Source organism: Lissotriton helveticus, chromosome 11 (genome assembly GCF_964261635.1).
Source record: "Lissotriton helveticus chromosome 11, aLisHel1.1, whole genome shotgun sequence".
Taxonomy (NCBI): Eukaryota; Metazoa; Chordata; class Amphibia; order Caudata; family Salamandridae; genus Lissotriton; species Lissotriton helveticus.
In genome coordinates this window covers 311,873,391-311,898,601 of record NC_136072.1, presented here as the reverse complement: position 1 = coordinate 311,898,601, position 25,211 = coordinate 311,873,391, and the positions used below count along the sequence as shown (strand labels likewise).

General features: G+C 46.1%; 1 protein-coding gene across 1 annotated transcript in view; it reads right to left on the bottom strand.

Annotated features, from left to right (window-relative positions):
- Nucleotides 1-25,211, bottom strand: part of SAP130 (Sin3A associated protein 130) — a 696,083-nt gene that overhangs the window by 620,058 nt on the left and 50,814 nt on the right. The gene's annotated exons all lie outside the window — the stretch shown is intronic.

Genomic DNA, 25,211 nt, shown 5'->3' with positions numbered 1-25,211 from the left:
TGCTTAATTTGAGCCTGAGGGAGCCACCAGCGCTCACGTTTGGGGGCCGGCACACATTCTTCCGCATAAGATATATAAGAGCGCAAGAAAGGAAAAAAACACAAATGGAAAGACGGAGAAAGACTGAAAAACCATCACGAGAGAAGGAAGGGAGTGTTTGAGGTTGATTTCGGATTATACAGTCTTGATATTCAGCAACCGACATTCAATTGCACCAGCTGCATGCTTCAGAGCAGCGGGCGTCGGCACACACTCTTTTACAAGTTAAGCAATGGAAGATAAAACTACATCCGACCCAATATGTTAGCGTGGCAAACATGAAACATTGTTTGGGTCTTTGAACAATGTGCAAAGTAACATTCATAACAGGGCAGTATTTCAATATTTATTTATTTGTGAGTTTTATATCGCACAAACTAGACCCAAAGGTATCGGAGTGCTTTACAGAGTAAGCACAACAACAATATGAGGAACATAAAGAAATGAAAAATATATAGTAACAGTAAAAACAATAAACGGTATACAATGAGATATATAGGCAAAGTAGCAAGAAGTGTCTCGGTTACATAAAGCGGAAATTAAAATATAGATCAACATTATATAAAGGAAGAATCCGATAGACAGAGGGATGTGAGGATGTAAAGTTCTGAGGTAGATATAGTAGGGAGTTGCAAGGGTAGGGAGAGTAGGTGCACAGAATTTTTCACCGGTAGTGAATGAGCTTGGCAACATAGCACTTAAGATCTTGAGACTAGCACTTTACAAAGCAAGCACAATAGGAGAAATGTGAGGTACATAGAGAGCAAATAAAAAGAAGTCTTAACAGTAAGAAAGGAGTGGATAAAATATAGTGGGTAATTAAGCAAGAAGCAACCAGAACCAGGGTTACATAAAGTGTGAATGAAAGTACATAGCGACAATAAGTCAAAAAAGAATACGAGTAATCAAGTATGAACACCAAGTCCAAACGACAAAGTGCATTCCTATCTAGCACGGAGGGGGTACAGATTGCATTACTGCAGGAAAAGCACTCCAGCGCATATGGCTAGGGCAAGCCTTTTATATGGACTACTCAGCCTTTGCAAAGGGGTGCTAGTATGGATTAAATCTGGAGTGCCAGTTCAACATACTGGGCACCCAACTGATCCTGTAGGATGCTCTGTAGTGGTACATATTCTAAAGCAACAAGGGGACCCAAAAACAGTCGACCAGGGACCTTGGGAATCAGTTATTTTAAACAACAGTGGTCCCTAGAAAGGTACAAAATAGGAAACCAAACAATAAATATAGACCCAATCGTTGCTATATTAAGTGGACATGTCCAGCAGGACAGAGGTCTGATATTTACTTGTAAGCAATAAAGACAATAGTTACACAGTGATACATAAAATGAAACACAAGCCTGTGTCCTACTTAGCCAGTAGAATACTCAACAGGGAAAAACGAACAACAGGGGGGCTCAGGCAAAGCTTTTTGGTTTGTTAAAACAGACAATACACAGTGTCATGAAAACAAATCACAAAGAACACCTTTACAGCGAAATAACGAAAGTTTTTAGCGTATAAGGTGTATTAAAGTGTCTTTATACACCTTATACGCTAAAAACTTTCGTTTATTTTGCTGTAAAGGTGTTCTTTGTGATTTGTTTTCTTGACACTGTGTATTGTCGAACACATTTAACAAATCACTACTTTGTCATCTCCTCTTCGACCATCCACCGAGAAATACCGCCTCTTTCGGAGGAGATCTCTCCGACCAATTAACTCACTCTTCACTTGAGGACTCTAACAACATAATTCTAGGCAACCTCAACTTAAACTGGAAAGATGAAAACACCGCGCTAATCAAATCCCTAAATGATCTCCAAAGCAACCTCGATCTTACACAACACTGCACAGAGAAAACCCACATCAAAGGATCCACCCTAGACGCCATTATCGCTTGTGCAGATACTGTCTCCTTCGACCTTACCTTGCCTGTGTACTGGTCGGATCACCATATCATTCTGTTCCACCTAAACCAGAAGTTTCAAGACCAACCCTGCACTCAGGACCCTCAGCGCTGGGTGAGAAATCTAAGTCAAAGTCCTCAGTAACTGAACTCACTTCTCAGTAAAACACCACGAGGACCTCAATTATGGACCAAACAGCCCCCCTGAAACTAAAAAGATCAAGAAACATTCCATCCAGATCATGGTTCAATAGAGAATTAAACTCTGAAAGAAGAGAAGTAAGAGCAGTAGAAAGACTGTGGCAAAACAACCCATCCACAATCCTACAATCTAGACTCAAAGCAGTAAGAGGGAGATACAATAAACACATACAAAATGAAAAAACTTCCTTCTTTTGCAACGCCCTGACAAAGCAAAGAACAGACCTAAGGAAGTTATCAGCCTCAGGCAACAAACCTCTAAACCCCCCATGACTCAAATTATGGCCTCCAAAGACATGTGCGACAACTTTGCCAACTTCTTCATTGATAACATTTCCAAGATTGAAATCTCCTTGGACATACAAAGGAGTCCTCACGACAGTAAAGCGCCCACCGAGTTAGATAATGTCACTCCCAAGCACCCTCCTAACTTATGAAAATCCTTCAACCCCATCTCTGAAACAGAGGTCATCAAATTGATCTCCAACACCAAACCCTCAGCACACATCATGGATCCCTTACCGACCCAACTAGCAAAAAAACTTAAATTATGCCTAGCCCCGCACTGGACTAAGATTATAAACAGATCCTGGAGTACTGGAGTCATGCCTGACTGTCTCAAAATCGGCCAAGTCACTCCTCTACTGAAAAAACCTGGCTCGGACACAAACGATCTGAACACCTTCAGACACGTCTCCAATCTCCCTTTCCCTATGGAAAAATGAGTTCTCCTCCAACTCACTCAACACCTAGACAGTACCAACCTTCTCGATCCTCATCTATCGGGGTTCAGGAAAGGTTATAGTACAGAGTCAGCGATCCTAAATGTAATAGATGACCTGCACAAATCTCTGGACAAAGGCCATTGCTGCCTACTCATACTCCTGGATCTATCGGCATCTTCGACACGGTTGACCACAAACTACTCAAAGCACTTCAAGAAAGGGTAGGAGCAGACGAGGTGGTCCTACAGTGGTTCACCTCTTTCCTACAGAACCGCACACAAGAGTATAAAAATCAAGAATTTTTTGTCTGACCCACTTCCATGGGTTGGGGTGTCCCCCAAGGATCAGTACTCTCCCCACAACTTTTTAACATCTATATGGAGCCTCTCAACCCCATACTGAAAAAAAACAACATTCCCTTCCACCTCTATGCTGACGATACACAAATCTATCTGGAAACTTCCTCCATCAAAGACATCAAAAGACTGAACGACACTCTACGAGCAGTCCAACGCTGGCTCTCTCGCAACCATTTAAAGCTAAATCAGGGCAAGACGGAAATCCTCCTCATCTCTAACAAAGAGGAGAACCCACAAATCACAGAATGGATAAAAGCCATTGAGGCTCTCAACCACAACCTCGCCCTAGCCGAGTCTGCAAAATCGCTGGAATTACTCTGGACCCCAAACTAGATATGAACAAACACATCAAAAACTCTGCAAAGAGCGCCTCCCTCAACCTTAAGCTACTCAAAAAAATAAAACCATTCATCCCTGCGAGTGACCTCAAACAAGCTACACAATCCCTGGTACTGTCCAGACTGGACTACGGGATTGCACCCCTCACAGGAGCAGCAAAATCCCATCTTCCTCCACTCACTTAAACTCTGAACGCAGCAGCCAGAATGATCACCGGAGTAAAGAAATACGATCACATCTCGCCTGCACTAAGAGAGCTAAAATGGCTTCCTGTTGAAATGCGTGCCAATTTCAGAACCGCCTGCCTCACGCACAAAGTGCTGCACACCGGTAAACCCACCTACCTAACTGCTAAACTTCAGAAGGCCGGTCAGTCAAGAACCCCAAGGAGCTCAAGCACTCTACTCCTTATCCCACCGAAATCTCGCAGACAAAAAAAAAAAACATCTCGATCCTTCGAAGGAAATGCGCCGAAAATATGGAACTCCCTTCCAGTCCATATCAGGATTAACCCCTCCTACTTAAAATTCAAAAGGCAGCTCCAGGACCTCCTCCTCACCCGATCTCGCCCAAACGGATAGCTACAAACCATAGAAGCACATGGACACTGTCATCAATGACCTCTACCTCACCCCCCTCACCGGTCAATCCCCTCCAGGAGTCACTGGATCCTCAACGACAACTGAAGCGAGGCGTCATTTGTTCCCGGTACAGTCTACTGTGAAAACGGTCATATGCTCCCTGTACATTGTACTGAAATAACTTACTTTACATGTAAAATTTTGAACTCCACGTCGATATTATGTGATGCTTCTTGGAACATTGTATATACCCAATTGGATTAATGTATCCTACGAGTGATTCATGCTGTAAAACGCTCCGATACCTTCAGGTCTGGCTAGCGCTATATAAAACTCCTAAAATAAAATAAATACGCCTTTAAGGCAGTAATCAGGCCCAAAGGTATCCCTGAAGCAGTGGGGATTAGGAGGACCCTGCTAAAAGAGACATTAGTCGCGGAGAAACTACAAGAGGTAGAGTAGCGATAGCCAGAAAATAGAGAGGTGCAGGATTTGTTACTTGAAGCCAAAGAGACAGTAGCCAAACAGGTCGAAAGATGGTGGGATATTGATAACAGAAACTACATAACCAGAACACACAATGAGAGGGACCGTATCGGCTCAAGTTTGGCGTGGCTGGCCAACCCTGCCAAAAGAGGCTCAGTAATACTGGAGCTCAGAGACGAACACACCCCCGCATTCTGCCGGCAACAAGACATAAATCGAGCATTTTAGGACTATTATACTGAACATTACCAGAGCAAGGTGACCTGTACAGAAGAAAACAGACTTAATTTTGCAACCTATAACCTTGCCAACTGTAACAGAAGAAGTGGCAGACCTACTGGGAGGAGACATGGAACTCTCAGAGATTAGGGCCACTGTTAAAGCTATGGCCAAAAACAAGACCCCGGGCACAGACAGCCTACCAGTAGAATTCTACTCAACACACAAAGAAGAATTGGCACCCCGATTGGTGTCTCTTTACAAAGCAGTAAGAGAAGAGGGTAGGCGGCCTAAGACCACGCAGGAGACACTGGTGGTGCCCGTCCAGGAACCGTGCAAACCAACAGTTGATAAAACAGCCTATAGGCCATTGTCAATGCTCAACCTAGATTTATAAAGTCCCGAGTAAAATATTGGCCACGTGGCTTCTTCCACATATGGCGACCCTTGTCCACCAGGGCCAAGCAGGATTTACTCTTGGCCGCAATACTGCCATTATTGTCCGGAGACTCTTACAAGTACTAGAATCAGATTCCTTTAACACAGAGGGAGCTGCAATATTTGCGGTGGATATTAAAAAGGCATTTCATACCCTGGAGTGGACTTGCCTTTATAGCGTAATGAGAAGATTTGGACTGGTTCAAGGATTTGTGGCCTAGACCAGATTGCCCTACACCGAATCACTGGCTAGAGGGAAGACAGGGTGTCTGATCTCAAACACTTCTCGGGTGGGCAGGGGCACTAGACAAGGGTGTCCCCTGCCGCAGCTCATTGTCGCAGGGTTTCTGTTCTCACACAGAACTGTGCACAGAGGAGTGGAACCTCGGCGAATTAGGGTGTCCCAAAACTCACCTTAGCAACCACCTCACCCCTTACCGAGCTAGCTACAGTGTCTCATTGGACGTATCAAACTCCCAATGTTTAGACAAACCAGAACATGTACTTATAGTACCTCAGGGTACGTGGAACTCATGAACACTCTTTCGTTATTTTATCATTACAAACCAGAACATGGAGTAAAGAAGACACATGTGCATTTGAAATGTTTATTTACTAATGCCGTCTTCTCAGGCGCAGTATCTTAGATAATACAAGTATACTTATTATCAGTAGCAAAATTATCAGCATAGTTACTAAGACATAAAAAGCGAATGGTGACAGCATGTTAACATGCTGTAATGAATAAGAGTTAACAACACTTATATCTCACCCTCCCTAACACATATATTATATTATTAGCTAAGAAGGTCTCTTTGGGTTGTTTTAGGGCGGGCCCATACCTTAGTGTCCTAGCATGAAGGAATCACATCAGCATACACCAGCTCTCTCTGCATGTGCACCGCATCAAGTGTGTTATATGTGTTTCGTGCAAAGCAATATCAATCCCGCCTGAAGCCAGAGTTGGCAAAGGCTGCACTTATGTTATGACTATGAAGGCGTGGAGATCAGACATCATAACAATTCCATATCGTGTTGTTCCTGAAACTTCAGCACTCTTCGTGCAGACATAGTTTATTAAGCAAAGCTGATATCAGAGCAATAACATATTATTCTCACATACAACACGGCAAACTACTAGGTTGAAAGCTAAGTCAACAATTAAGTGTCGTGTGCAGAAGTTGCAAGAAAGAAAAATGGCGTTTAAACCTCAAATGTACCTATGCTAACTTAACACGATATAAGGATATACAGGAGCTATATGACACCCCCCCATGATCCGAGAACGGACAAAATATGATAACAGAAGTGCCATCTCATGAGAGCAGAACTCAACAGTAAACGAGCACGAATTGAAATTAAAGAATAAAAAGGCAATGCTAAAAAGTAGCCCAAAAATATAATGTGGCTCAAGCCAATAGGCAAGACAAAATTAAAAATTCATGACAAATAAATCAACGACATGCTATAAATCAGCAAGTCAATATGAAGCAGTGTCTATGACAAAACTGTATATGAAAAGTAAGTAGCAACAGCCTCCAATAGGAAGTCACTGTCCTCATCCGAAAACAGTTCAGCCATCCAATTTAAAAGATGAAAGGAACATACGTGTTCTTCCAGCACCGGATCCTCTATAACCATCAGAGGACAGCTCGGTGGGTTTTCAAGAAAACTCAGTTCCAAGAAATTCCGTGCTGCCGACAACACATCCCAGGGACCAATTAGTCCATGCGCCACTGCCAAGGCCATAATCCTCTCGTCAGAACAAACCAACTCGTGAGCAATGATAGGACTCATCAGTTGATTAAAATCGACGTCAGGAGAAACCGGTCCGCAGAGACACAAATCAATGGCCCACTGGAAATCACAGGTCAGGCAGTGAAAAACAGGCTGGACACAGGTGAAATAGGAGAATCGAAAAGATAATCCAAATGCCGTGCTCAAAGTCGCCAACGGCAGTGTGCCATAATATTCAAGCATGCGATTGCGGAACCGCGTCAGCAGCAGTTGCGCGTGGTCTTGCACAGGATGGGCATCCATATTTAAAAAGACAGAAAACCACCAGAGCGCCAGCCGCTACTGCAAGTAAAAACAGGAACCCTCCAAACAAGGATGAAAAGATTGAATGGAAGAAAGCAGGGATGACTCCAAAAATTTTCTCAAAGGAAGTCACGAGACCACTGCTAACAACTTTAAAAAAATGTGATAGGCCCTTTGTGGAGGATGCGTTAAAGATAGTACGAACCATTGCTCCGAAATGCAAAGGCAAATCAGTATTCAATAGAGCCTGAACTTCTGTACGTGTGTTAGCAACGTGAAGCACGAAAGTTTCACGGGCCGAGCTCAAGGCCACCTCTTTCTGGGACAAAAGAGCTCTTATTCTTGCCATGCCGCTGAATTCTGCTCCCAAGGTTGGTATTCTTGGCCAGATGGAAGAATCTCTATGTTCATGTGTGGGAGGGTAAAGCACATTTCTGCAGCAAATAACCCGCTCACTTACTGTAACTATGAAAGGGATACCTTTAATTAACCCACAACAGTCTTCATTATTGAGCATTAAATAACTTCCATTCTCTAATAATTTAAAAGTGGGGATGATAGCAGGAACAGGCGTGCCTTGTAAAACGCAAGCCATATTCGGCCTGTCCTTGTTGCATGAACCGTGTAACTGTATGTGTCGACACATTAAAGAATGATCTGGCGTCTCAGTACACTCCTCCCCATTCAGATAAACCTCCTGGTCATCCTTAAAACATCTGTACGTGTATGGGAGCGACCAGACTTCATGAAGGAAACCGCTACCCAAAGGTTCATAACGACCTATTGGCACATATTTCATACAAATTGAAAATTTATATAAAGCAAAAGGCAGTGTTATTAAACCGTGGATAAGCCACGTTGCAGCAGAGGCTTCTGCCACGGAAAAAGGTAAAGATTCTAACCTCTCAATATGTAACATAGAAAAGGAAGCATCACGCATTGAAAGCAAGCGTTGTTTCTCAGTCAAATTAAAAGGTGCAAATAAAGAAGAAACGTTCATGTAACCCCAGGGGACTTTACCCATTTTCAGAGTTTGAAGGGTCCACGCAAACTGCATGATTGATCGTAATTGATTCTGACCATGGTATAACACAGATATTTCATCATGCACAATATCGACAACTGACGACACAATATTATCCAATGTGTAAATTCTAGAGGAAAGCACATTAATGCTATTGTCAACAACTGCAAGCACTTTCTCAAGATTAGCCTGATCAATAGCCCTAAGGCGTGTAGCAGCCTCAATCTGTGATAGCTTCCAAATTTCATTGTAAACCCCATATAACCACCTTTTCGACCTGCCACTAGCCGGGCCTTTAATGAAATCATTCAAATCCACTTCTGCATTCAATTTGGAAAGGTGATTCTTAACCGCAGGTAAAGTTGAATGCTTCAGCCAATTTTGACACAACTTGCCTACGGAATACGAGGTGACAGTATGACCCAAGTCAAACCGGGGATCAGATCTAACAGTCTTAAAACCGTCAGTTAAATTTAAAAATCTACTTTGACAAGAATCTGCACTACGGTGCCAAAGCAGCCAACCCTTAGGATTCATACTGGAAATGTTAAAGGAGGAATTGAGAAGCAGAGTCTGTAATTCTCTAATTGACAATTGAGTAAAATTACTCCAACCATCATATTCCTCCAACTCCGGGAAAGACGGGGTGTTTAACCTTTTAGATGTAGCCAATTCAAAGCATGTGGTCTGGGAAATTGTTTCATTTAAAAACAACATATGATTCGGGATGAGACATGCACGGTGCAAAGCCTCAGTGCCTTGTACCTGCCAGGCCCTTGAACCCCAAACCGATTTAAGGTCTATTGTTTCCTTCCATAGCTCATAGCCTCCAGTAACTAATTGATCTAGGAAGGCCTTCGAATACAACAATTTTGTATCGGTAAGTCTAACCTTGGACAGTGGCTGTTTGTGAAATTTAAAATAAAAGGACTCGGGATTGGACTGGTTAAAGTCAGTGAAATAAGTATACTTTTTAAGAAACGTTTCTGAACTCCCTCGTGTAGGTGCTGGGCAATGTTCCCACTGAGTAAAATTAACAGCATCCCTTCGGGATGATGTTTTGTGTAAAAAGTGATTGCCATAATGTTGGTAACAGAACAATTCACCATAATTAGCAGATTCTAAATATAAATCCTCAGCATCAAAGGCAGCATAGTATTTTAAATCAGAAAACAAACTTTCCACAGCATTAACATCCCAGTCATCAGAACGAATGTTTTGTTTCACCACATCCCCCATATTCACTCTAAGTACATTAGGAACATTAACGACTTCCGTGGGGCCATGAATCTGAAACCGAACTGCATCCCACACGATTCCATCAAGGACAGTCCATGCTGTGATGTTAACCAAAGTCAAGTCTCTTTTTAATCTGTGTGTAGAATGTGAAGAGGAAAGAGGGGCCAAAGTTCCATTTAAATGAGTAATGCATGTTCTTTCCTCGACATAATGTCCATTGATGATTCGAAAAAAATAAAACACAAAACCAATTGACATAAAAAGGTAAATCGAAACAAGGACTAGCCAAATGTAAGTCCAAGGCGGTATCAAAAAATGTTTTTTAAACAGGCTTGCATAAACTGCAACACGAGAGGGTTCCTTTGAGGCTAGAGAAACAGAGTCAAAAGAAAATCTGGAGTCTGTGGCTAAACGTGCTTGCAGGTCAGGTATGGACAAATCAGTGGGATAGGCATAGTCTGTCTCATCAATGTTAGTTCCAGGTAAATTATTTAATAATGGACTGGAAAGAGCAGGTAATTCGATGGCCACTTCAGGTTCATTATTAGAAGCAGTAGGCATAACTGAATTTCTCACAATGGAAGGACAGGAAACAGCCGGTGTCATGCTAAGAAGAATCGGCCACTCTGTGTATCTTGACATTGTCAATTGAAATAAACCTGTTTTCCTTACGACCAGGAAGAGGTGGTAAAATGACTGTTCTTGTGCCCTTCACTCCAACGACGGGAACCGGAGCTCGATAGGAAGGACCAAATTCTTTCTTGTTATCGATCTTCTCCCGAACCAGTTCTCCAACTTGGGGTATCCAGCCAACTACCGGGATCTGCAACGCATCATCCGACGTGGAGGGCAAATGTTCCTTTGCAAGACTGTCTCTGGTCTTTTGTAGATTCTGTAAAACATTGCAATGTTCATCTGCGTCAAAGGAAGTGGCGCGAACCACATAGTCTAGACCGTCAAGGTCAGGGACGTACATCTTGATTCCAAAGAGCATTTCGTATGGGGTCCGCCCACCCAGAGACCTTCTAGGGAGATTATTAAGAGCACGCTGCACGCCATAGAGGTGAGCCAGCCAGTTTCTGCCAGTGCCTATAACTCGGGCTGTCAAAGATTGCTTTAAATCACGGTTCATTCGTTCAACTACACTATTACCCTCAGGTCTGTAGGGTGACGAAAACTTGACTTGGACCCCCATCGAAGTCATGGCATCCTTATACGCCTTAGAGGCGAAAGCCGGACCCTGATCCGAATGGAAGGTACCACAGGCAAAAATCCCTATAAAGACACGCAAATCTCTAATGACAGTCCGTGAATCAGCGCTGCGATGTGGCCAAACCCACACAAAGCGTGTGCATGAGTCAACTGCTACTAAGATGTATTTATACGCAGTATCAGATGAAAAAGGACCGCAGTGATCTAAATAAACACAACCTAGCGGTTTATTAGAAATGTACAACTGAGTCTGTGGCGGACGCGTAGCAGTCGAAGGTTTAATCTGCTGGCATATGTCACAAAGCAGGACATAATCACGCGTCTGTTTGTACAGTCCCCGCCACCAGAAACGTTGTTGTAATTGAGTTACAGTGGCTGAGACGCCCGCATGCGCAGACGCCACACCTTCATGTGCCGCTGTAATCAAGTCTGCTCTGCGATCCGAGTTGGGAATCAGCCGTTCCCCAACATCAGGAATTGTCACAAAAGGAACCTTTTCGGGACTTAAGTGGTATTTGTACTTCGAAGGGAATCCCGCAGGATGTTTACTTCCCTTCTCAGAGGCAGCAATCGCTGCCAAGATGTCGCTATCAATCTTGGTTTTTGACCTAGTAACCGCTGCAACTAAGTATGTAGATACTGCTGATTTCGCTGCTTCATCAGCAAGCGAGTTGCCAACAGCGTGAACTCCTACACGTTGATGACCGAGAGTATGAATCACATAAACGAGAGGCAACATAGCCTTAAGCTCTGCCACTCGAACCCAGATCATTTTGTGTTTTATTGTGCTACCCTTGGAATCATGAAATTCATTTTGAATCCAAAAGAACAAGTTTTCATTGTAAGACTGGACACAGTAGTAAGAATCACTTACAATCAGAGTAGTAACACTTGGATCCGCGTACTCTAACGCTAGTAAGAGTGCACGAAGCTCTGCTAATTGTGCGGTGCAGTCACCCAGGGGCAACGTGTGCACTTCCCTGGAAATGAACTCATCATCCAACATAGCACCGACCACAATGGCGCATGCGGAAACGTAGGCATGTTTAGAGCCATGCGCAACCTGCGCCGACCCATCAGTGTAAATGATGCAATGGAAGTCCTCCAAAGGTCGCATAGCAAGAGGAGCAGGATGAATGAATTTGTACTGCAAGTACTCCTGCGACCGTAAGGAGGCGTCAAAAATAAACGTGACGTCCGTGGATGTCAATGACGCAGCCCACTGAATCCACCGAGGGTGCAAAGCTTTTGAATTTGGAACACTGGCTTTCGTGACTGCCTCCAAATGAGGACAGGGTGTTACCACTAACATGCGTTTCCCCTGCGACAGCGCTCGTTCTTTAAGAATCGCCATCTGTACAGCAGTTAAAACTTTCTCCACAGTGGGAAACCGCAATTCAGCCGAAGTGTACAAGTGTGACTTGTAAGCAATAGGTACTGTGTCACCTTCATTAAAAGTCAGGTACGTGAAACCCACCGCCCCAGGAATTATTCTTATTACCAGGTTGGTTTGGTTATCACGAGTCAGTAAGTATTTAGAAGCGAGCAGATCGGCCTGCAAAGATTGCAAAATGGCCGAATGCTCAGGCAGCCAGCATGATTTTGAAAAAGTGGGTTGTATCAAAGCATACAAAGGCTTGATACGCTGGGCATATTCCGGGACATAAGTTCTGCCGAAATTCAAGAAGCCCAGTAAAGACTGTAATTTCTTCAGTGTTGTAGGAGCGCGCAACTGGGCGCATTTTTCCAGGAAGTGAGGAGCCAATCCTCGACCTTCATTGTTCAGCTCATAGCCGAGGAACAACACTGTGTGTTCTGCAATGTGCGATTTTGCAAAATTAAACTTGTAACCCATATCTGCAAAGTTACAAATTATTGAATTCACCCGACACAGATGCATCCAAATTTCGTCGTCTGTGAGATATATGTCATCCACATAAGAACATGCATCTGGATCGATACTCTCCAAAAGAGTGACTATCCTTGACGTGAAGACGCCAGGACTATTTTTGTAGCCCATTGGAAGTCGCCGGAAGCTTTTTTGCACACCAGCGGACGTAAAACTTGTCCATTGGGAGCTGAAGCCATCCAGTCTGTGTGCATAAAAACCATTGGATATGTCAAGCGTTGTCTTGAAACGCTTACGCACTAGACTATCCACTAGCGCAGAGCCGTGAGTATTCTGTACTGCACAGTTACGGCAATGCGAGTTCAAATGCCGGTAATCCAATACCAAACGATATGATCCGTCAGGTTTGGTCACAGTAAAAAGAGGATTATTCATTGGTGACACACACGTTTCAATAACTCCCTGATATTCCAATTGTTCAAGGATTTCTGCGACGGCAGCTTTAGCTTCACGCCGTATGGGATATTGAGGCTGAGGCTGCGGCTCAGACCGCAAAGGAATTTCGTGGCAAGGGGACAATTTGTCCCAACCACATTGGTTGCGGTAGAGAGCCGGTGCAAGAGCCCGAGCCCACTCTTCTGCAAAATGCTGCGCATGCTCAGTCGAGACAGTGTGCGCGAAACTGGGAAGGATTACCTCCTCCCCTCGCGGCGCTGCGAGCACAAAAGGTGGGGGCCAGTCAGCCTCGGAAAGCAAAATGTCGTACGTAGACGAAAGGTTCTCCCAAAATACCCCTCTGACAGTACGCTGTATGTCACCTTCAATTAACAGGACAATTTCAAAAAGTCTTTCAGGGGGAGCTAATCTCGTATCGGCTGTTTCTATGACAACAAACACTTCAGTCGCTGTCACCTTCAGTAGTGGACGGAGCGCCTCTCTGACTATGGTAATCTCCGACGCGCTGTCCAGCAAGGTCAGAGCCCACGTCAGATTCCGAAGCCGCGTTCTCACTATCTGTGGCATATCTATGCGCTGTTAAGGCTGCGACTTTCTTTTTCGCAAACTGCGGACGCTTAGGCGTAGAATCCTCCTGCTTCACTGCGCCGTCCGTCTGGCGGGACTGACCACGTCCTTGTTGGCCACCACGTCCACGTCCACCCCCTCCTCCAGTGGTCTTCGGGACCGATGTTTCCTGAAAGGAACGAGGAGAGCGTTGATCAGAACCCTGAAATCGATCAGGTGATTTAATCATCGCGCGATCGCGCAAATCATAAACTTTTTCTGTTGGCGCAGGTGCTTGTATTACAGGAAAAGAATCCTGAGTCTGTTTATTCTGCTTCCCCTGTGTCTGTTTCTTAGGCCAATTTTGTTTTTTGGACTTGGGCTGGACATCTGTCACTGCAGATTGTCCCTGAGGTTGTTTTTTCTCCTTTACTGGAAAATATTTCAGACCTCTACTTGTGCGGCCAATTGTCTTATAAGCGGCCACTACAATTTTTGCCAACTGACGGGGTTTGTCGGCATCGGGCAGAGCAGCCAAAGCATTCGACACCTGAAAGTTAACTGCATCTCCTTTAACATTGGAGAGAATGAGATCACATACAATCTCAAAAGAACCACACAGGCGCATACCCAATTCAACCGCTGCCTCTGGACCGTGATCATTCTGAACACGTCTAATGATGTCAGGCAGGGCAGTCATAGACGGGGTGCCGAAGCACCTTGTATAAACTGCCGCAAATGTTTTTCCCCAGCTTTCACAGTCAACAAGTTCAGGAGTTAAATCCTTCGGTAAAGTAATCGTCAACATTCTATGCTTATATTGCCTTTATAGCGTAATGAGAAGATTTGGACTGGTTCAAGGATTTGTGGCCTAGACCAGATTGCCCTACACCGAATCACTGGCTAGAGGGAAGACAGGGTGTCTGATCTCAAACACTTCTCGGGTGGGCAGGGGCACTAGACAAGGGTGTCCCCTGCCGCAGCTCATATTTGCAGTAGCTATGGTGCCTTTGGCTTGTCACTCCAGGAAAGGACCCCTATAGGGGCCTGCAAGCCTGGGGCGAACATCACTACATTGAGCTATATGCAGAACACCTTCTGATGTTCCTCGGATTCATGAGGGGAGCTCCTCGCGCGTCTTGGAAGAGTATTTGGATTGCGGGTCAACTGAAAAAAATCATGCCTGTTTCTGACTATGGCTAACAAAGAGAGACTGGACATAGGGCAAGACATCGTGAAGGAGCCCAGATGTCTCCAGTATCTAGGAGTGTGAATTTCTCATGGTGCCTTGGATAGACTAGAAGGTAACGTTGGAAAGTGAATACAAGGATTGAAGGTAAGTATAGAGTTCTGTGCATATTTGCTGTTGTCTGTGATGTGCAGGATAGCCCTTTTGAAAATGGTGGCGCTACCACACCCATAGTATCTCTTTGTAGTCCTGCTGATATGGATCCAGTAGAGCATATTTCAAGAGCTCTGTTCACTGATAATCTGGTTGATATGGGGGATGGTCAGACATTAAAAGTTACTACCTAGCGGCCCAGCTCCAATGGCTTACGCAGTGGATAGCGGGTAGAACCCAGGGGGCAGAGAATTTAGGCCCTATATACCAGAACTGCGTCAGCTGGCCTGTGTGGTGTTTCGAATAACCATTCTGAGACAGGAGATAATCCGGAGTTCAGTGTTCCAGAAGTGCTGGACCCGGATCTTACGGAGAACAAAAACTAAACAACCATACTCTCCGGATATTCACTAGAGTTCCTAACTGTGGTCCCACGTGGGGGCAAATGGAGAGGACTAAGGCAGAGGGCAACAACGGGAGTATCTACAGCAGGGACTCTATATGACAACAGAACTTCATTACCTTTCAAAGACTTTAAAGAAAGCTACAAGCTCCCGCAGGGCCCACTTCCTTCTCCACAGGGAACTCACAGCGGCAATTCAGAAACACTGGGATTGGGGGGGGGGGGTAGAGCCTCTGCTGTAGGAAGGGTACCAATATATTGTGGCGTCATACGGGACGATCAAAGCTGTAACTGGTCTACATTGGAGACTCCGGGAAGAAGGAATGCCCCCACTCAACAACTTAAGGATACACTGGGAGAACGACTTGGGGACCCCCAAAGAGGAGAAAGTATGGATAAATGGCAGATTTAAGTTGAAAAATATCTATGTGCTTCATTTTTTTTTTTAACTGCTGTATTCGTTTTTAATGGTTATACACGTAGCAAACATATCCAGTGATCAAGTGAAACACCATCACAGGGATATAGCATATACATACAACTACATTTTCTAATTTTCTGCAAAAGAAGACAACAGCAGCAATCCCTATTTTAGCCCACAAAGAAACAGTGACGGAGAGGATACATCACGAGTACCGATGTAGATGTTGGCTATCCTGCTATGTAAATGTGAGTTGGAAATGGGTGCACCACCGTCTGTGTTGAACTGTTGAGAACTACAGATCCCATTATCGTGGATCTGGCGAACTAATTGGACACTGGGGAGGGACGATGGGCCTAAGCAGCGGTGGGGGTGTGTATCAATTTCTCGCGCAAAGCTGTAACATCTTGGGTAATGCCTATGTGTGTGACCACACTCTCCGGGGGGGATGTACTTTTGGTTTGTGTGTGTGTGTGTGTGTGTACTTTTGTTAACCTGTCTCGGTTATCTATGGGGTGTTAGAACTGGCTATTTCTGGTAGGCTAAGGCTGACGCCAAAGCCAGGCAGAAACCACCATTCTAGTCAGGGCAAGGGAGTCACACGCCAAGATAACCCCTGCTCACCCCCTTGGTAGCTTGGCACGAGCAGTAAGGCTAAACTCGAAGGCAATGTGTAAAGCATTTGCGCAAGCACACAACAGCAACAACATCCTAGGCACACCACAAAAGGAACTCCACACAAGGTTATATAAAAATAACTTCTGTATTGTCAAAACACATTAATAGAAATCACACATGTACATTGTGCCAACTGGCACGGGCAATATTCACAAGGGATTATGTACAGGACAGGGCCACATGGGCCACTGTCAGAATCAACACTTTTAGAAATAGCACTTTTAGAACTTAGAATAAGTGTAACACAAAAGAACAATTATAGGTCACAACCAGTAACTACTGGTAAAGGTAGGTACACACTACGCAATACTAATAACCATAGGCCTAGATCACGCATGGACACATAACCTCTCTAGTATAACTATACTAGGCAAAACACAACCACCTAAAAATAAAATACACTTAGGGGTATAAGCAAGAACACATTACACATGATGCATCACAACATTCAGAGGTGTAGGGAAAAGGAAAACACATGATGTATAAAAACACATTCAGCGGTGTTAGGAAAGAAAACACATGATGCATAAAACATACATTCAGCGGTGTAAGAACAAGGAAGACACATGATGCATAAAAACATTCAGAGGTGCCAGAACACAACTCAATAGCGCAAAAACACATGATGCCTAAAAACATTCAGAGGTGCAAGGAAAAACCACACAATTGCGCAAAAACGTACATAAGCCACCACCTGTGGCAGTCCCTAGGCCAACTGGCCTTGTTGGGGCTACGACGCCCTGTGTCCAAAAGTCAGGGGCCTAAACGTGGCAGCTGCTCACTAATTGCTGGGCAGCTGGGAATCAATAATGATGGGGTCACGTGGGAGCCACGCAGGCTCTAAACAACTGGTCGCCCCTGAGCCTCTCTGGGCTCCAAATAACAACAATGTGGGCAGGGAGCCTCGTGGGCTCTAAAACTGCTAAATGCCCCCTAGAGCCCTCGTGGCTCTAAACAACTGTGGCGCCATGGAGCCGCTCAGGGCTCGAACTACAAATGCCCCTTGAGTCTCGCGGGCTCTGAAGAAACATGCGGCGTCGTTGGAGCCCCGTGGGCTTGAAAACAGGAATGCCCTGAGCCTCTCGGGCTCTCAATAACAAAGAAAATGGGCCAGTCGTTGGGGCCTCGGGCCCTTGCACAAGATGCGGGCAAATCGGCGGAGTCCCCCTCCTGGGGACTCAAACTGACAATGGCCCCCGGATGGAGCCTCCCTGGGCTCAAGACCAAGTAATGCCCCCAGAGCCTCGTGGCTCTTCAACAACAATGAGCACGTGATCGCGCTACTGGGGGGGGCGGACACCGACAATGTGTCCCGGCGCCCCTCTTGACTTAGATGGCCCCCAGAGCTTCCCCCTGGCCCGTCACTCACCGGGATCTGCAGGGTTCCTCTGGCTCCGGTCCGCGGGAGGCCTCTCTCTCCTGGGCGGCTGTGCTTGGCAGCAGGCGGGGCTCTACCGTAGCAAGGGAGCCCCGCGGACTTCACCTGCTTGCTCCTGCCTTACTTCTCCCTCGGCCACAGCATCTCCGGTCTCCCTCTCCTCACGGGAGACCGGACGGGCACACCATGGCTTCCCCCAGGCAGGCGGAAGCGGAAACAACGTCCTCCCGGCCCAGCCCACAACCAGGCGGCGGGCCGAACATCTCCTTCCGGCGTTTTCCCCCGGACTGCGGCGGTGACTTGAACGGAGGCAATAACGAGGGGTGGGCACCCTCGAAGTTAAAAATAAACATAGAAGCGAGGTGGGCACTCACTAAGGCGCCATACACGGGGTAGCACCCGAATTCAAATAAATAATTAAAATACGGGCAAAATGCGGCGTGGGCAGCCGCGAAAGTGAAAGTAAAGCGCTCTCAAGCGCTGGAGACAACTTCAAGCGCTCCTAAGCGCTAGGGACAATACAGCGCCTCCCAAGCGCCATTGGACAGACTAAAGCGCTATTAAGCGCTGGGGGCCAATATCCCTGAAGTAAAATGCAGCTTCTTCATGCTGCCAAAGGTCCCAGAGATTCCAAGGGGCAAAGCCAGAAAAAGGGGTGTTCCAGGGCAAAGCAAAGTCCCCCATCCTCCTATGAAAGGCAGCAGGGTCCCAAAGAGTCCTCTAGGGCATCCAGGGGCTGGGCAGGGCCCAGGGAGGCAAGCCTTCCGCTGAGCCCAAGCAGCAGCACGCCCCTGGCAGGATTCAAGTTAAGAACAAGAACATTTTGTAAGGGGACACAGCCCCTTTTTATACTATAAAATCCTTTGTCTAAAGGGTGCAGGCAGTGTGAGAACCAGCTAGAACTGGTTATAGGGAACTCCTTTCAGTATGAGGGGCAGAGACGACAGCCGCCCAGCGGGAGGTGGAGCCAGCATTGTGGCAGGCAGGCACAGCCTTATTCACTCCCAGGTGCTATCTCCTCCCACTTCCCTAGTTGCAGATGCAGTCATTCAGCCAAGGGCTGACTCAGACAACCTCCTGGGGGCTCCCCAGCCCCTGTCATCCTCAAACCAGACAGTCAATCCACAAGCCGGCCCAGGCACTCCTGGAGCCAGGCTCCAGCCAATCACGTGCCAGCAGACTCACTACACATGCACACCCATGTCTAGAAGTGGCACTTCTACACTAGACACATTCATGCCGCATACATCATCACGCAGCATTTAATCTCACAAGTTCGCACATACCAAACTCGACCCTGCACTCCCCACACATCAGGAACTACCATGGGCATACATATTCCCCATTCATCCCTATGGGAGGGCAGGTCACTCACCACACATACACAGAGAGCTCACGCACTTTACACTGTACCACAGTGAAAAAGTGCGCAAAGGCCTAAAATCACCAACACCAGGTTCCAGCAACAGGCTAGGAAAAAGCAAAAAGTTTCTGGGTGAACCTGCCAAAAAGGGCCAGGTCCAACATGGGGCCTTTTGCAATTAATGACTTGGTTCAGCTTGTCTTATGTTTGTGTTGTCAGCAGCGTTCTCCACGTCAAGGGCAGCCTCGAGTGTTGTTAGTATTGTATTTCATTAGGACGTGATCAGGTATTTGCGCAAGCCCAGAACGTCCTGGTGGTGTGTAAGGCTGTACACACCACCTCAGCCCAGTCCAATAATGAATGAGGGCGGTGGCAGATAAAGTGGCAGATTAGTGAAATGATACAGCATGCCTGGGAGCACTATCATTTTATTAAGTACGACCCTCCCTACTACTGAAATGTTAAGGGCTTTCCAGAATGCTATCTGCGACTTAGCGCTGTGACTGCTCTGGTGAGGTTCCCATTCAATAGGTCCTGGTCCGTGTGGAAGATCCAAATCCTTAGATAGCGAAACAGGCTTGGTTGCCAAGGGACTGGGGCATCGCCTAGGAGGAGGGGAGGGTCCGCCATTTGGGGACCGAACGGGAACAGGCAAGATTTTCCCCAATTTACCCTCAACCCTGACAGTGCAGAAAAAAAATTGAGGGTGTGTGTAATCACTGACGGTACTGAGCTGATGACTCAGGTATATAGTAAAATGTCATCAGGGTATAACGATATGGCATGTGTGTCTACGCCCATCGGGATGCCCCAGTTAGCCACAGAGGCGTATATAGCTAGTGCTAGCCGTTCTGTAGCTAGGTAGAAAATTAGTGGCGAAAGGGGGCAACCCTGCCTGATGCCCCTACCAATCCTTATAGGCTGCAAGAACAAACTCCCTGTAAGGACACGAACTGTGGGTGCTCCATATAGCAATCTGACCAGGCTCAGGAAATATAGGCCAATTCCATATCGTGGGAGAGTAGCTAATAAAAAGGGACATTCCATGGCGTCTAAAGCCTTTTCCAAGTCGAAGACCAGCCTCCCGACTCAGGCCAGTCGTGCGAGGTATATCTCAACACCCTGAACTGTGTATGAAGATTGAGGGATGTATTTCGCACAGGGACAAACCCGCTCTGGTCCCCATGAATGAGATGTGGTGTAAAGGACGACAGCTGACTTGCTAGTATCCCCACTAAAATGTTGTAATCTATGTTAAGTAGAGCTAGTGGGCGGTATGAGCTCAGCTGTGTGGGGTCCCTGTCTGGTTTTGGGAGAGTAATCAGTGCTGTTTCAGTAAGTGATATTGGGAGGCACGAGTTTTGCAATGCCTCCATGTAGACCCAGAGTAGCCACTGGGCCATCAACACAGCATACGTTTTGTAGAATTCAGATGGAAGTCATCTGGGCCAGGTACTGTGCCAGAGGGCAATGCACTTTTTGCGCCGTTTACTTCCTCTAATAGGATAGGTGCATCTAATTCCAGGTGCTGCTCTTCTGTTAGACGGGGAATAACTAGACTATCAAGAATGTGAGGTTTGTCAGGTTCCGTTGTCACCAGTGAGGATTGGTGTAGTAATGCGAAATGTAGGGTCAATTCGTGGTGTATTTCGTGCTGGGGAACCTAAGTATTGTGATGGGGCTCACTGGTCTGTCTTGTTTAATCCGCCAACCAAATAGAGACCCTGATCGGTCAGCCTGCACATGTGTTTACGTGGGAGGGGGGGGGGGGGTTAAGAGGAGAGTGAGAGAAGAGAGAGAAGAAAGAGAGAGAGGCGTGTGTGTTTGTGTGTGTCAGCGTTACATGTGTTTCGAGCTGTAACAGAACATGCTCCATTTCTAATAGATCTGACTCAACTTGTCGCCATATGCCGCCTCCTGCTCTCAAGCATTTTCCTTGTATTGTGGCTTTTAGCGCGTCTCATTCCACAAGTGTCGGTGTGGCAGTGCCTGTGTTCCTCTCAAAATATTCCCCTATGGCTGTGCCAAGTGAGTCTTGGAAGATCGCGTCCTCTAGCATTGCCCGCTGTAACCGGGGATCAGTGGAGTCCTGTTCTCCCATGTTACGGGGACAATGTGGATTATAATCGGAATGGGTGCGTTCAAGGTAATCCATGTCCACTACAGTGTGAAGCAGCGAGTGAGTGCAAGGAAATCTAAGCGGACATGCTGTGTGTGTTGCTGAGTAGAATGAATATATCCGCAATGTGAGGTTGCAGGGTCTACACAAGTCTTCCAATTCCCAGCCTTGTGCCCAGTTTCTCAGGACTGCTGCACTGGAGGATACTGCAGTGCTGCACATGGGAGGGAGGGGGGGGGGGGGGGGGGGGAGTCCTGAGATCTTCGGGGTAATATCTGGTAGCGTTCGTGAAGTGCTGTTGGACGATGTTGGGTAAACAAGGAGTTTATGAGGGCGGGCTAGCGATCCCAGTCATTAAGGGCTACTACCTGGCCTCCCAACTAATTATCAACAACGAATGGGCTTTCTCAACTGTGTCAGAGCCGGCATACCGGGCGAACAGCTAAGCAATGGGGAGCTACTTGGCAGCCCTGCACTGAAAGACACCTGGGAAAACATTCCCACCACACACGCAGACAGTAAGAAGAGCCAGGTGGGAGACCAGGAAGAGTGTAAGGTGGGAAGCAAAACAGACCGAACAGACCCCACTTTAGGAAAGTGACATGCTGAGGAAGGTGGGGAAGCTACAGGGATTCCAGAATTGGAAGCTTATAGGGATAGAGCGGCTGGGAGACATATCGAAAAAAGGCGCATGCTTAATTTTGAAGTGTTACAAACAGAATACTAACTAGCGGAATCCAAAAGGTTTCGTTATCTCCAGCTCAGACATGCCCTGAAGAAACACATTACAGAGGGGGGCTGTAGGAAGGTGGATATCTGACTATATGGTTACCTCAACTTTTTGCCTAGTGTTTAGCTGGTTTTTTACTTAGTTGGCCTGGGATCCTGCTATTCAGGGCCCCAGGCTATCTGCTCTCTCTGTAAAATGGACTCCATGGACTTTAGGTACATATCTAATTGGGTATTGGGTCACCTTGTGAGCCCCTGTATAGTGTACCATAGGTACCCAGGGCATAGGTGCATCCAAGGCCTACCAGGGGCTGCAGCATGAATTATGCCACCCCTGGCTGACCATCCAAACTGACACCACAGGCTGATCACTCAGCTTGGGCAAGGTGGTGTAATCACCCCTTGCTTAAATATAGTATACCTATATCTAACCTTATATATAGACACATATGTACCATGAGGATACATCAACCATAAGGAATATGGAGGCAACCAGGATTCATGAGGCCTTTTTTGGTGATCTAAAAAGCCTCTTTGTTAGGCCTGGCACGCTTAATGGCCCTCGAGTTCCCCCACCACCTAGATGGGACTCAGGGGAATGTAGACAGGCCCGTATGGACCTGGGTAGAGCGATTAGAACCGGGCCGAGTCCTAAAATCCATCTTGCCAGGGCCGCCTATAAAAAGGCCGTCGTTAAAGCCATACGTAACTGGGACGAGCAAAGGTGGAACGATTTAAAAGAGGCGGGACACCATAAAGGTATGCGTAAGTTCTGGAATGTTTATAAGTGGGGTGTGGATGGCAACCCCGAGAAACCCTAGAACTGGGTCCCACGTGATAAATGGGTATCATATTTTGAGCCGTAATATGCGAAGGGTGACGTTTTAAACCTTTTCCCTGAGATTCCGTTCTTGCCATTTTTGGATGATCCATTCACACAGAAAGACGTGGAACGTGCCCTAGATCTAGTGATACCTGGTAGAGCGCCAGGTATCGATGGCATTCCCGCGGATCTATTCTTGCAGGATAGGGTCTCTTGGGGCCCATATATACTCCTCTTGTCAAATATGTTTGCTAAGGGTGCACCCGTTCCAAAATCATGGCTCGGGGCTGAAATTATTCCCGTCTTTAAAAAGGGAGACAAATCCTTGCCTGGAAATTATCGACCGATCAGCCTGATTGACACCTCACAAAAAATCTTTGGCAGTCTGATCCTGGATAAAATACTGGCATGGGAACGGGACCACAACATCCTGACCAATCTACAAGCAGGTTTTAGAACATCCATTAGTACGGTCGACCAGGTATTGCATTTCACAATGCTGTACTGGAAGACCGTGACATTGGGCTGCGGCAGTCTATACGCCGCCTTTGTAGATTTGAGAGCGGCTTTCGATCTGGTTCCCTGCTCAACCTTGTGGAACGTCCTTAAAGACATGGGTTTACCTGGGCCTTTACTCTCACTGATTAAAAAACTTCATGACCTAAATTATGCTCAGATCAGATGGCGTAGCCCTGGCAATGTCACAACTCAGTTCCCTGTCGAATCTGGAGTACGGCAGGGCTGTGTATTGGCCCCAACTTTATTTTCCCTTTATATTAATAATGTTGCTAGAATTTTAGTTAACTCCAATGTTGATGCCCCAATCCTTGCAGGAGCTAAAATTCCCATTTTAATGTTCGCAGACGATTGTCTCATAGTATCAAAAACCCCAAGCGGGTTGCAAAAGGCGTTGAAGCTTTTTGATGAGTTTTGCACCACAAGGGGTTTAGAAGTTAATGTACTCAAATCCAAGTTTATGACTTTTAAAGCTCCGAAAACTTTTAGAGGCTCTGTAACTATGAATGACCGTCCCTTGGAGAGGGTTCAGGCCTTTAGTTACCTAGGTGTGTGTATCCAGAATGATTTACGCTGGAAAGCAGCAGATTGAGCTGGCCACTTTGAAACATCAACAGCTCACTGGCGCTTTGTGTCTGGAACACTCAAGGTCCCTCACTAAACCGATAGCCCCTGTACTAGCGGTTTATAAGGGTAAAGTGATCAGCTCCGCTCTATAAGGAGTTGAAATGTGGGGGCATGAGAACCTTAGGGAATTGACGGTGTCTGAAAACTCTTTTTTAAGGAATCTAATTAAATTACCTCAGAGCACCCCCCTGACCCCACTCTTTTATGACCTAGGGCTGTCTCCAATAGCTATTATTGCATCCCTACGTCCAGTACTTTACTGGAGGCGGATCTGGACTACACCAGAACTGGCCACCTACACTCGGGGATTGCTGGACATAATTACTAGTGGCAACACCCACAAAATTAAATGGCTGGTGCATATATGGGGTGTGCTATGTGAACTAGGCCTCAAAGAATTATGGGAGGATCCAGTCAACGCTAACTTTCCCCCTAAGAAGGTACTCAAGGACCTCTATTGGAAGTCCTTGGCTACTAAGCTCTTCAGAAAAACAGATCCCTGTTCTTTGATAGGTGTGTTTCTGGATATTAAAGAGGGCCCGTATCTGGAAGCATTTTGGGACACTGTCATGAATCCCCTGGACCGCAAACTCTACTTCCAACTGAGAGTTGCGAGTTTGCCTGCAAGGGCTTTTACTAGCAGATGGTCCACAGGAGACAAGGCTTCGTGTCCTGGCTGCCCTGCGCCTTCTGAAACTATCGGACACTTGTTGTTCGAATGCCCTGCATTCGTGGCCCCTCGCCGATTTTGGCTCTGCCCAATGTGCAGGTTACTTGGCACCAACAGTGGATTGTTTGCCCTAAGAATTATCCGTACCTGCACCAATATGACGGTATATGTAGCCACAGCAAAATTCCTGGGGTGGGTATGGCCCATTAGAACCAAATTGCTTGTAAATTGCTATACTTACTTTTTGTGTAATATGTACAGTTCTAAGAGTATTTTATCTGTTTTTATCTTTTTTACCAAATTTCTTAACTGTATTTATTATCTTACACATAAACTTGTAAGTACTGTATGCTTTTATGACAATTCGTCGAATAAAGCTTGCTTGACTGATTGACTGAGACACATATGTACCTATAAGTCACTCCTATGGCAGGCCTTAACAATCTCTGAGGCAGAGTGCTTGGTTTTATGTGAGATG